The 12,493-nt window shown below is 48.1% G+C and overlaps 11 non-coding genes and 3 pseudogenes across 11 annotated transcripts; all 14 read left to right on the top strand.

Moving 5' to 3' along the window:
* The first annotated feature begins 4,588 nt into the window (after positions 1-4,588).
* Positions 4,589-4,751, top strand: LOC134994693 (U1 spliceosomal RNA). The gene has a single exon (XR_010197672.1). It is a non-coding gene; the product is annotated as a U1 spliceosomal RNA (small nuclear RNA).
* Positions 4,752-5,422: 671 nt separating this feature from the next.
* Positions 5,423-5,586, top strand: LOC134994766 (U1 spliceosomal RNA). Its single transcript, XR_010197727.1, has one exon. It is a non-coding gene; the product is annotated as a U1 spliceosomal RNA (small nuclear RNA).
* A 152-nt stretch (positions 5,587-5,738) lies between these two features.
* Positions 5,739-5,880, top strand: LOC134994712 (U1 spliceosomal RNA; annotated as a pseudogene).
* A 692-nt stretch (positions 5,881-6,572) lies between these two features.
* On the top strand, positions 6,573-6,736 carry LOC134994773 (U1 spliceosomal RNA). Its single transcript, XR_010197734.1, has one exon. It is a non-coding gene; the product is annotated as a U1 spliceosomal RNA (small nuclear RNA).
* A 152-nt stretch (positions 6,737-6,888) lies between these two features.
* On the top strand, positions 6,889-7,051 carry LOC134994733 (U1 spliceosomal RNA). The gene has a single exon (XR_010197695.1). It is a non-coding gene; the product is annotated as a U1 spliceosomal RNA (small nuclear RNA).
* A 674-nt stretch (positions 7,052-7,725) lies between these two features.
* LOC134994741 (U1 spliceosomal RNA) lies at positions 7,726-7,889 on the top strand. The gene has a single exon (XR_010197703.1). It is a non-coding gene; the product is annotated as a U1 spliceosomal RNA (small nuclear RNA).
* Positions 7,890-8,041: 152 nt separating this feature from the next.
* Positions 8,042-8,204, top strand: LOC134994707 (U1 spliceosomal RNA). The gene has a single exon (XR_010197679.1). It is a non-coding gene; the product is annotated as a U1 spliceosomal RNA (small nuclear RNA).
* Positions 8,205-8,875: 671 nt separating this feature from the next.
* On the top strand, positions 8,876-9,039 carry LOC134994764 (U1 spliceosomal RNA). The gene has a single exon (XR_010197725.1). It is a non-coding gene; the product is annotated as a U1 spliceosomal RNA (small nuclear RNA).
* A 152-nt stretch (positions 9,040-9,191) lies between these two features.
* On the top strand, positions 9,192-9,333 carry LOC134994705 (U1 spliceosomal RNA; annotated as a pseudogene).
* Positions 9,334-10,025: 692 nt separating this feature from the next.
* Positions 10,026-10,189, top strand: LOC134994780 (U1 spliceosomal RNA). Its single transcript, XR_010197741.1, has one exon. It is a non-coding gene; the product is annotated as a U1 spliceosomal RNA (small nuclear RNA).
* A 152-nt stretch (positions 10,190-10,341) lies between these two features.
* Positions 10,342-10,504, top strand: LOC134994732 (U1 spliceosomal RNA). Its single transcript, XR_010197694.1, has one exon. It is a non-coding gene; the product is annotated as a U1 spliceosomal RNA (small nuclear RNA).
* Positions 10,505-11,178: 674 nt separating this feature from the next.
* Positions 11,179-11,342, top strand: LOC134994748 (U1 spliceosomal RNA). Its single transcript, XR_010197709.1, has one exon. It is a non-coding gene; the product is annotated as a U1 spliceosomal RNA (small nuclear RNA).
* A 152-nt stretch (positions 11,343-11,494) lies between these two features.
* Positions 11,495-11,636, top strand: LOC134994704 (U1 spliceosomal RNA; annotated as a pseudogene).
* A 692-nt stretch (positions 11,637-12,328) lies between these two features.
* On the top strand, positions 12,329-12,492 carry LOC134994740 (U1 spliceosomal RNA). Its single transcript, XR_010197702.1, has one exon. It is a non-coding gene; the product is annotated as a U1 spliceosomal RNA (small nuclear RNA).
* The last annotated feature ends 1 nt before the right edge of the window (position 12,493 follows it).

Below are 12,493 nucleotides of genomic sequence, written 5' to 3'. Positions count from 1 at the left end.
TGTAATGATACGACATTTTCTACGCTCAGGTTGTCTTATTGATAGATGGGAAGGACCATACCAGGTCTTATTGACTAGCACCACAGCATTGAAGGTTGCTGAGAGAGAGACTTGGGTCCATTCATCCCACTGCAAGAAGGTTGCTGATCCAGAGAAGTCCCGTGATAAGGAACAGACGGTAGAGGTTGTATCACTGGAGTGTCTGTTCCAGGAGGACTGAGGCGGCACCTGAGCCTTGAAGACCGAAAGCAGTTGTCGACTCCCCAATCCCTTTTATTGTTTTTCTCCACTTCCCATCCCCTCTCCCTTGAAATCTCTTTTTCCCCCTTCTCATACTTCTCCATTTCCTCCTCAAAGATGGACTTGCCCCAAGAGACTGTGATCCGGATTTTCCTGTTGACCATGATGTTGACCAGAGCAGTCTGTTCCGGCGAGAGTACCATAGAGGTCGAAAGAGGTTCTGGAATGGGTTCCGATTATGGTGATGGAGGCGTAGTTTTCCAAGATCAACCAAACCAACAAGCAAAGGCGAGTATCAGAAAACGATCCGATAGCATTGATCATAGAAGGAATTGTGACGGATTGTTAGCTGAAGAAAACTGTATCTGTAGGCTTTGTGACAATTTGATTGAAGATGGATGCATAAAGAAATGCCAATCCAGTTTTAATATCCATATGGACCGGCATCCATTGAGTGACTATCACTCCTTAGTGGGTAACGTATTAAACCAAACAGATTGTTGGGTATGCTCTCAAGTACCTCAGGGTCATAGCAAATCAGGGCTAGTACCATTTCCTTTAACGTTAGGGGAGGTACTTGAGCTAAGTGGTGGGAGACCGGTGGACCGGAGGTTTAACATCTCCAGCCCTCCTAGTTTGAAGCTCCACCAATACCATGTGGATAGGTCCCTCTTATGTTTTAATATCTCCAATCCCCGTAAGCCGGGAAATTGGGAAGTGTCATGGAGCAACCTTACCATGACCTTTTCGCATAGAGCAGATAGAATGCCTACAGATACAGAGCTTGTACGCCACATAGCCAGTAGAGGAAAATCTTTCCGGTATCGATATACCTTAGGAAATAGGATTACTAGAGTTGGAGAGGTATCACCAGGATACTGTGCACATATCGTACAAACTGATACGTGCATTAAGCAGATGGAAGAATTAGGGTCAGGAGAGTTCACCTGGAAGGTGTGTAACATGGTAATGTCCTTCTCCGTCCCATATGTCCTCCCCGATGATGCATATTTCATATGCGGGAGAAAGGCGTACAAGTGGCTTGCCCCAAACTCTGAAGGATTGTGTTATATTGGAAAAGTATTGCCTGAAGTGATGACTGTAACACATGACAAAATGAAGGACATACACCATGGTGCCCAAGCTCCTTATACTCACACCCATTACGAGCACCGAGTTAAAAGACAACTGTCAGAAAGGTTAGAGCATCCGGCCTCTGATCTTATCCATGAATCCACCGGGATTCAGGTTCTGATAGCGTTAGATTTCACTCGCACCGCTCGAGGAGTGATGAATAATAGATACATTTCCGCACTCGCCAATTTGTTAGATAATATCACCGAAATGTATGATGACACGTTTAGATACACTGGAAGAGAACTTCAAGCTTACAAAACAGAACTAGTTCAGCATAGGATGGTTCTTAATTATCTTACAGCAGTAACAGGCGGATATTGTGTTACATTGGCAACACAGTACGGCATAAAGTGTTGCACGTATATCACAAATAGCACCGAGGATCCGGTAGAGGTCATAGACCAAAAGATGGACGATATTCTCCAATTGAAGTGGGAATTTCGTCGAAAACACAATCTCACCCTTGCTGCTGTAGGTAATGAGCTGACTGGTTGGGTGTCATGGTTGAACCCGCGAAATTGGTTCTCCGGTTTAGGAGACTGGGCTCAAGGAGTCATAATGGATGTTGGAAAGTTTCTACTATGTATCTTGGGTGTTGTTATATCCATTGGATTGATATTTAGATGCGGGCAGGCTTTAATGAGGTGCAAACAAAGTACAAAAGTGATGAGCTTGAGGAGTGAGGAAACCGTAATTAACCTGGATTTGATTTATGACCCAATGATAGAAACCAGGATGTGATGAAAATGCGATTATACGGTCCGTTTCTTTCACCTGTTTTTCTGCTTTTCTCCAAGATACAAAGACCCCCCTTGGACGAGGAAGTTGACGAGACGCTATACAGACAACGGATGGACCAAAGAAAGAGTTTTGACCACTTGAGAAATGGACACTTGATGAACTTTGCCATGGATCCCCAGTTTCCCTAGTATTTTTAAACTCACGCTAGCCCAACATTTTTTGTAAATCTGATGGCACTGACAAAGCTTGTTGCTCATGCCTAAGGAGCAAAACAGCGCAAAGAAGACGACTTTCAACTGATACCGAACAAAACTTCGACGACAGATGTATATTTACCTGACATAGAATATCATTGCATTCTCCATAAGTGTTCTTCATCTTCATCTCTACAACCCTCAGGTAATAACACACATAGTATAGGGAATACAGGCACAGATATCAGCAATCACATATTCCCCCATTCATGTATCATCAACTAAAATGTGCTCCCCATTTTGTTCAAAAATCCGAAAAGAGCTCGGTAAAGTTTGACAGCCCATCCACTGACCTGTACCACAGGATAAGAAGGAATTCAAATGTATACTTCGCAATACCTCGAAGCTTGATTTACAACACGTACGGCACGATGATACATGACCCCCCCCCCCAAACATGGACTCATACACACATGCTTCTGCTATCTCACTAGGTCATACCCTCTTCACACCTACTCCTCTCTCCTCCCCTACCCAACCATGGAAATGAATTAACCCCTGACATATATTTTTCTCCTTTTGAAATGTTTTAGAAGGTGGCAGTTATTATTGACTGCCAAAGGGTGGACTGTCAAAGTCAGAAAAATATCTCTATACATGCTGCCATATTTGCACCTCACGCTGGTCCGCGCTGCGCATGCGTACGCTCTCCCGTGAAGGCGCATACCCGCAATAGCGTGCACCCGCGGGCGCACGGTATGCGTATTTACGGTAGAGTTTATGTAGTCGTAGCGTGCGACTCATTCGTTACACATTTTCATAATTAATGTAGTTTATAGATCATGATCCCTTTAATGGTTCCTGAAAGTTTGGTTAATATAGAACGTCCCTGAACGGAGGAATCCCTCTTTGTATTGTACGAAGGGTCTAACAGGAATCATATAGCAGTGTTTGGTACCCATCGGAAGAGTATTTAATTAACAATATTCCGGTGTTGGTTTGGAGCGTATTAATCGCTCGTGCGGATAGTTATGGACATAAGAAGTTTATGTCCATTTCTATTATTTACTCATACTCAGGTATGCGGCGGGAAACCTAGTTTCCCACCCACCTGAGCTGTTTGAAATCGTCACAGCCCACCTGTATGAATTACCCAATGACCTTTTGTTATGATGCGAAGCCGAATTCCTGTGTCCAATGGACGACAAGATTGTAGGGACCATTGGATTGCATTGTGTGTGGGGCATAAATAGGCAGGCCGACCACATCCAGCTCTCACTCTTCAACGGTTCTCATTGCTGAAAATCGGGTGCTGGATGTCCAGGCGCATGCGATCGTTTCCCCTTGTGCGTAAGTTTTCTCTCCGTAATCATTGTCTTACTGTGAGCCAATTTCTCTCATCTCTTTCCATTTCTCTCTCTCTCTCCTTTCTCTTTTCTCTCACATCTCCCCTAGACTAGTATTGAATTGTATTAGATAGTATTGTATATTGGTTAGGAAGAATCTGTTATATTGTAGTGTATCATTTGTACTGTTATTCTCTTTTACAAGTATATTAGATATAATACAGTTAATAGGCTTTGGACCCTAAACCAGTATCTGTGTATTTCCTATAGTGTTGTGTTCACTTGAGCGTCGGTGACGCTCAAGCAGCTTTGTAGTTAGTCAGGTTACACAAGGTTGCACTTACACCCTGTATTCACATTAAGGTATTCTGTGTATTTCATTGGTAAAAGGTTTAGACATAAAGGTATAGCGTTGTGAGCGTCTGCGCCGCTGGTGATCTCCTCGTGGTCTCGAGCGTCCGCTACGCCATAGCGAATCATTTCTCTAGTCATAGCCAGCAACGTGTTGTCCTGTGATCACTGGGCCGTGAGCGAACGTGACGCTTGAGCGTCTCGCCTACGGCTGAGCGATCGTTACGCAACTAGCGTACCCTTCCGGTACTTCCTAAGTAAACAGCGTACAGTGTTCTTAGACTTCATTAAGGGTTGTTTATACGACAAAAGAATTTAGTATTGTCAATTGCATTCTGGGTATGCTGACCCCTGTGATTTCCCCAAATGTTGGAAACTCGACTGCATTATTTGTGGTAGTGGGGGACTGTGTTTGTGCTTTCCTCTGGTCAGCTCTGGTAAAAGTCAGATTTCTTTGTCTCAGATCTTCCTCTAGCCTTGTTCTTCTTTCGAGAGTTCCCTTGTGCTGCCTCAGTTGGATCTCCTTCACTTGACAGGGGGGTACCCGAGCAGCGACCCTCCCCAGCTCTAGCCCAACTCCTACTTACCTGCCAGGTGAGATACTATGATCATGTAGGTGCTTCTCCCAGGGCAAGGCTCACCCATTGCACTCTGGGTGTGCTGCCCCTGTGATTTCCCCAAATGTGGGAAACTTGACTGCATAATTTGTGTTTCCCCTGGTCGGCTCTCGTATAATTCAGATGTCTTTGTCTCAGGTCTCTCTCCAGCCTAGTTTGCTGTCTGTTTCCACTTTTCTTTTCTTGAGCCGCTCCCTTCTATGCCCTTGCGCACTATCCTGACTTCTCCCGTCTGCTTACTTTGTGCCTTCCAACGCACAATGCGAACTACAGGTAGTGCTGCAGGGCCCACACCCTTTTACTTGCCTTACAGAGCAGCTCTGGAGCTGTTACAGTGCCCAGCTGCTGCAAGAAATCAGCTTGAATGCTTCAGGGGCTGGGGCATAGCCAACATGAGCCCCACACCGAAGGAGGGTGGAGGTGTTTAATGCGAACTAGGGGTCATCCAAGCGCCGCAAAAGGCCGCCATGCCCTGCACGCCCCTCTTCTCTATTCATATGCAGATGAGGGTTGAAGCCAACTTTGACCCACTGCTTGGATGACATCACCATATGCAAATCCATCTGCTGCTGGCCTTCCCCCAGGAATGCTTGCACTAGTTGTTGCATTTGGTTTGTTGTTTGGGGGTGCTTCAGTATTAGGCAGCCTTCTGCCCTCCCATGTTCATCTGAAAATATGTGTTCTCCCTGCAGTTGTTGTCCCCAGATGAGAGTTCCCTTGTGCTGCCTCAGTTGAATCTCCTTTACTTGACAGAGATGTGCCTGAGCAGCGGCCCTCCCCAGCTCTATCCCAAATCATACTTATTTTGCATAGGAGATACCATGGTCATGAAGATTGTTCTCCCTGGGTGAGGTTCATTCATTGCATTCTGGGTATGCTGACCCCTGTGATTTCCCCAAATGTGGGAAACTGGACTGCATTATTTGTGGTAGTGAGGGACTGTGTTTGTGCTTTCCTCTGGTCAGCTCTGGTTAAAGTCAGATTTCTTTGTCTCAGATCTTCCTCTAGCCTTGTTCTTCTTTCGAGAGTTCCCTTGTGCTGCCTCAGTTGGATCTCCTTCACTTGACAGGGGGGTGCCCGAGCAGCGACCCTCCCCAGCTCTAGCCCAACTCCTACTTACCTGCCAGGTGAGATACTATGATCATGAAGTTGCTTCTCCCAGGGCAAGGATCACCCATTGCACTCTGGGTGTGCAGCTCCTGCGATTTCCCCAAATGTGGGAAACTTGACTGCATAATTTGTGTTTCCCCTGGTCGGCTCTCATATAATTCAGATATCTTTGTCTCAGGTCTCTCTCCAGCCTAGTTTGCTGTCTGTTTCCACTTCTCTTTTCTTGAGCCGCTCCCTTCTATGCCCTTGCGCACTATCCTGACTTCTCCCGTCTGCTTACTTTGTGCCTTCCAACGCACAATGCGAACTACAGGTAGTGCTGCAGGGCCCACACCCTTTTACTTGCCTTACAGAGCAGCTCTGGAGCTGTTACAGTGCCCAGCTGCTGCAAGAAATCAGCTTGAATGCTTCAGGGGCTGGGGCATAGCCAACATGAGCCCCACACCGAAGGAGGGTGGAGGTGTTTAATGCGAACTAGGGGTCATCCAAGCGCCGCAAAAGGCTGCCATGCCCTGCACGCCCCTTTTCTCTTTTCATATGCAGACGAGGGTTGAAGCCAACTTTGACCCACTGCTTGGATGACATCACCATATGCAAATCCATCTGCTGCAGGCCTTCCCCCAGGAATGCTTGCACTAGTTGTTGCATTTTGTTTGTTGTTTGGGGGTGCTTCAGTATTAGGTAGCCTTCTGCCCTCCCATGTTCATCTGAAAATATGTGTTCTCCCTGCAGTTGTTGTCCCCAGATGAGAGTTCCCTTGTGCTGCCTCAGTTGAATCTCCTTTACTTGACAGAGATGTGCCTGAGCAGCGGCCCTCCCCAGCCCTATCCCAAATCATACTTATTTTGCATATGAGATACCATGGTCATGAAGATTGTTCTCCCAGGGTGAGGTTCATTCATTGCATTCTGGGTATGCTGACCCCTGTGATTTCCACAAATGTGGGAAACTCGACTGCATTATTTGTGGTAGTGGGGGACTGTATTTGTTCTTTCCTCTGGTCAGCTCTGGTAAAAGTCAGATTTCTTTGTCTCAGATCTTCCTCTAGCCTTGTTCTTCTTTCGAGAGTTTCCTTGTGCTGCCTCAGTTGGATCTCCTTCACTTGACAGGGGGGTGCCCGAGCAGCGACCCTCCCCAGCTCTAGCCCAACTCCTACTTACCTGCCAGGTGAGATACTATGATCATGTAGGTGCTTCTCCCAGGGCAAGGATCACCCATTGCACTCTGGGTGTGCTGATCCTGCGATTTCCCCAAATGTGTGAAGCTTGACTGCGTAATTTGTGTTACCCCTGGTCGGCTCTCATATAATTCAGATCTCTTTGTCTCAGGTCTCTCTCCAGCCTAGTTTGCTGTCTGTTTCCACTTCTTTTTTCTTGAGCCCCTCCCTTCTATACCGTTGTGCACTATCCTGACTTCTCCTCCCGTCTGCTTACTTTGTGCCTTCCAACGCACAATGCGAACTACAGGTAGTGCTGCAGGGCCCACACCCTTTTACTTGCCTTACAGAGCAGCTCTGGAGCTGTTACAGTGCCCAGCTGCTGCAAGAAATCAGCTTGAATGCTTCAGGGGCTGGGGCATAGCCAACATGAGCCCCACACCGAAGGAGGGTGGAGGTGTTTAATGCGAACTAGGGGTCATCCAAGCGCCGCAAAAGGCTGCCATGCCCTGCACGCCCCTTTTCTCTTTTCATATGCAGACGAGGGTTGAAGCCAACTTTGACCCACTGCTTTGATGACATCACCATATGCAAATCCATCTGCTGCAGGCCTTCCCCCAGGAATGCTTGCACTAGTTGTTGCATTTTGTTTGTTGTTTGGGGGTGCTTCAGTATTAGGTAGCCTTCTGCCCTCCCATGTTCATCTGAAAATATGTGTTCTCCCTGCAGTTGTTGTCCCCAGATGAGAGTTCCCTTGTGCTGCCTCAGTTGAATCTCCTTTACGTGACAGAGATGTGCCTGAGCAGCGGCCCTCCCCAGCCCTATCCCAAATCATACTTATTTTGCATAGGAGATACCATGGTCATGAAGACTGTTCTCCCAGGGTGAGGTTCATTCATTGCATTCTGGGTATGCTGACCCCTGTGATTTCCACAAATGTGGGAAACTCGACTGCATTATTTGTGGTAGTGGGGGACTGTGTTTGTGCTTTCCTCTGGTCAGCTCTGGTAAAAGTCAGATTTCTTTGTCTCAGATCTTCCTCTAGCCTTGTTCTTCTTTCGAGAGTTCCCTTGTGCTGCCTCAGTTGGATCTCCTTCACTTGACAGGGGGGTGCCCGAGCAGCGACCCTCCCCAGCTCTAGCCCAACTCCTACTTACCTGCCAGGTGAGATACTATGATCATGAAGCTGCTTCTCCCAGGGCAAGGATCACCCATTGCACTCTGGGTGTGCTGCCCCTGTGATTTCCCCAAATGTGGGAAACTTGACTGCATAATTTGTGTTTCCCCTGGTCGGCTCTCGTATAATTCAGATGTCTTTGTCTCAGGTCTCTCTCCAGCCTAGTTTGCTGTCTGTTTCCACTTTTCTTTTCTTGAGCCGCTCCCTTCTATGCCCTTGCGCACTATCCTGACTTCTCCCGTCTGCTTACTTTGTGCCTTCCAACGCACAATGCGAACTACAGGTAGTGCTGCAGGGCCCACACCCTTTTACTTGCCTTACAGAGCAGCTCTGGAGCTGTTACAGTGCCCAGCTGCTGCAAGAAATCAGCTTGAATGCTTCAGGGGCTGGGGCATAGCCAACATGAGCCCCACACCGAAGGAGGGTGGAGGTGTTTAATGCGAACTAGGGGTCATCCAAGCGCCGCAAAAGGCCGCCATGCCCTGCACGCCCCTCTTCTCTATTCATATGCAGATGAGGGTTGAAGCCAACTTTGACCCACTGCTTGGATGACATCACCATATGCAAATCCATCTGCTGCTGGCCTTCCCCCAGGAATGCTTGCACTAGTTGTTGCATTTGGTTTGTTGTTTGGGGGTGCTTCAGTATTAGGCAGCCTTCTGCCCTCCCATGTTCATCTGAAAATATGTGTTCTCCCTGCAGTTGTTGTCCCCAGATGAGAGTTCCCTTGTGCTGCCTCAGTTGAATCTCCTTTACTTGACAGAGATGTGCCTGAGCAGCGGCCCTCCCCAGCTCTATCCCAAATCATACTTATTTTGCATAGGAGATACCATGGTCATGAAGATTGTTCTCCCTGGGTGAGGTTCATTCATTGCATTCTGGGTATGCTGACCCCTGTGATTTCCCCAAATGTGGGAAACTGGACTGCATTATTTGTGGTAGTGAGGGACTGTGTTTGTGCTTTCCTCTGGTCAGCTCTGGTTAAAGTCAGATTTCTTTGTCTCAGATCTTCCTCTAGCCTTGTTCTTCTTTCGAGAGTTCCCTTGTGCTGCCTCAGTTGGATCTCCTTCACTTGACAGGGGGGTGCCCGAGCAGCGACCCTCCCCAGCTCTAGCCCAACTCCTACTTACCTGCCAGGTGAGATACTATGATCATGAAGTTGCTTCTCCCAGGGCAAGGATCACCCATTGCACTCTGGGTGTGCTGCTCCTGCGATTTCCCCAAATGTGGGAAACTTGACTGCATAATTTGTGTTTCCCCTGGTCAGCTCTCATATAATTCAGATCTCTTTGTCTCAGGTCTCTCTCCAGCCTAGTTTGCTGTCTGTTTCCACTTCTCTTTTCTTGAGCCGCTCCCTTCTATGCCCTTGCGCACTATCCTGACTTCTCCCGTCTGCTTACTTTGTGCCTTCCAACGCACAATGCGAACTACAGGTAGTGCTGCAGGTCCCACACACTTTTATTTGCCTTACAGAGCAGCTCTGGAGCTGTTACAGTGCCCAGCTGCTGCAAGAAATCAGCTTGAATGCTTCAGGGGCTGGGGCATAGCCAACATGAGCCCCACACCGAAGGAGGGTGGAGGTGTTTAATGCGAACTAGGGGTCATCCAAGCGCCGCAAAAGGCTGCCATGCCCTGCACGCCCCTTTTCTCTTTTCATATGCAGACGAGGGTTGAAGCCAACTTTGACCCACTGCTTGGATGACATCACCATATGCAAATCCATCTGCTGCAGGCCTTCCCCCAGGAATGCTTGCACTAGTTGTTGCATTTTGTTTGTTGTTTGGGGGTGCTTCAGTATTAGGTAGCCTTCTGCCCTCCCATGTTCATCTGAAAATATGTGTTCTCCCTGCAGTTGTTGTCCCCAGATGAGAGTTCCCTTGTGCTGCCTCAGTTGAATCTCCTTTACTTGACAGAGATGTGCCTGAGCAGCGGCCCTCCCCAGCCCTATCCCAAATCATACTTATTTTGCATATGAGATACCATGGTCATGAAGATTGTTCTCCCAGGGTGAGGTTCATTCATTGCATTCTGGGTATGCTGACCCCTGTGATTTCCACAAATGTGGGAAACTCGACTGCATTATTTGTGGTAGTGGGGGACTGTGTTTGTTCTTTCCTCTGGTCAGCTCTGGTAAAAGTCAGATTTCTTTGTCTCAGATCTTCCTCTAGCCTTGTTCTTCTTTCGAGAGTTTCCTTGTGCTGCCTCAGTTGGATCTCCTTCACTTGACAGGGGGGTGCCCGAGCAGCGACCCTCCCCAGCTCTAGCCCAACTCCTACTTACCTGCCAGGTGAGATACTATGATCATGTAGGTGCTTCTCCCAGGGCAAGGATCACCCATTGCACTCTGGGTGTGCTGATCCTGCGATTTCCCCAAATGTGTGAAGCTTGACTGCGTAATTTGTGTTACCCCTGGTCGGCTCTCATATAATTCAGATCTCTTTGTCTCAGGTCTCTCTCCAGCCTAGTTTGCTGTCTGTTTCCACTTCTTTTTTCTTGAGCCCCTCCCTTCTATACCGTTGTGCACTATCCTGACTTCTCCTCCCGTCTGCTTACTTTGTGCCTTCCAACGCACAATGCGAACTACAGGTAGTGCTGCAGGGCCCACACCCTTTTACTTGCCTTATAGAGCAGCTCTGGAGCTGTTACAGTGCCCAGCTGCTGCAAGAAATCAGCTTGAATGCTTCAGGGGCTGGGGCATAGCCAACATGAGCCCCACACCGAAGGAGGGTGGAGGTGTTTAATGCGAACTAGGGGTCATCCAAGCGCCGCAAAAGGCCGCCATGCCCTGCACGCCCCTCTTCTCTATTCATATGCAGATGAGGGTTGAAGCCAACTTTGACCCACTGCTTGGATGACATCACCATATGCAAATCCATCTGCTGCTGGCCTTCCCCCAGGAATGCTTGCACTAGTTGTTGCATTTGGTTTGTTGTTTGGGGGTGCTTCAGTATTAGGCAGCCTTCTGCCCTCCCATGTTCATCTGAAAATATGTGTTCTCCCTGCAGTTGTTGTCCCCAGATGAGAGTTCCCTTGTGCTGCCTCAGTTGAATCTCCTTTACTTGACAGAGATGTGCCTGAGCAGCGGCCCTCCCCAGCTCTATCCCAAATCATACTTATTTTGCATAGGAGATACCATGGTCATGAAGATTGTTCTCCCAGGGTGAGGTTCATTCATTGCATTCTGGGTATGCTGACCCCTGTGATTTCCCCAAATGTGGGAAACTGGACTGCATTATTTGTGGTAGTGAGGGACTGTGTTTGTGCTTTCCTCTGGTCAGCTCTGGTAAAAGTCAGATTTCTTTGTCTCAGATCTTCCTCTAGCCTTGTTCTTCTTTCGAGAGTTCCCTTGTGCTGCCTCAGTTGGATCTCCTTCACTTGACAGGGGGGTGCCCGAGCAGCGACCCTCCCCAGCTCTAGCCCAACTCCTACTTACCTGCCAGGTGAGATACTATGATCATGAAGTTGCTTCTCCCAGGGCAAGGATCACCCATTGCACTCTGGGTGTGCTGCTCCTGCGATTTCCCCAAATGTGGGAAACTTGACTGCATAATTTGTGTTTCCCCTGGTCAGCTCTCATATAATTCAGATCTCTTTGTCTCAGGTCTCTCTCCAGCCTAGTTTGCTGTCTGTTTCCACTTCTCTTTTCTTGAGCCGCTCCCTTCTATGCCCTTGCGCACTATCCTGACTTCTCCCGTCTGCTTACTTTGTGCCTTCCAACGCACAATGCGAACTACAGGTAGTGCTGCAGGTCCCACACACTTTTATTTGCCTTACAGAGCAGCTCTGGAGCTGTTACAGTGCCCAGCTGCTGCAAGAAATCAGCTTGAATGCTTCAGGGGCTGGGGCATAGCCAACATGAGCCCCACACCGAAGGAGGGTGGAGGTGTTTAATGCGAACTAGGGGTCATCCAAGCGCCGCAAAAGGCTGCCATGCCCTGCACGCCCCTTTTCTCTTTTCATATGCAGACGAGGGTTGAAGCCAACTTTGACCCACTGCTTGGATGACATCACCATATGCAAATCCATCTGCTGCAGGCCTTCCCCCAGGAATGCTTGCACTAGTTGTTGCATTTTGTTTGTTGTTTGGGGGTGCTTCAGTATTAGGTAGCCTTCTGCCCTCCCATGTTCATCTGAAAATATGTGTTCTCCCTGCAGTTGTTGTCCCCAGATGAGAGTTCCCTTGTGCTGCCTCAGTTGAATCTCCTTTACTTGACAGAGATGTGCCTGAGCAGCGGCCCTCCCCAGCCCTATCCCAAATCATACTTATTTTGCATAGGAGATACCATGGTCATGAAGACTGTTCTCCCAGGGTGAGGTTCATTCATTGCATTCTGGGTATGCTGACCCCTGTGATTTCCACAAATGTGGGAAACTCGACTGCATTATTTGTGGTAGTGGGGGACTGTGTTTGTGCTTTCCTCTGG

This window comes from Pseudophryne corroboree, unplaced genomic scaffold (genome assembly GCF_028390025.1).
Source record: "Pseudophryne corroboree isolate aPseCor3 unplaced genomic scaffold, aPseCor3.hap2 scaffold_1321, whole genome shotgun sequence".
NCBI classification, from domain to species: Eukaryota; Metazoa; Chordata; class Amphibia; order Anura; family Myobatrachidae; genus Pseudophryne; species Pseudophryne corroboree.
The sequence above is the reverse complement of the archived record's forward strand: the minus strand, read 5'-3'. Positions and strand labels throughout refer to the sequence as shown.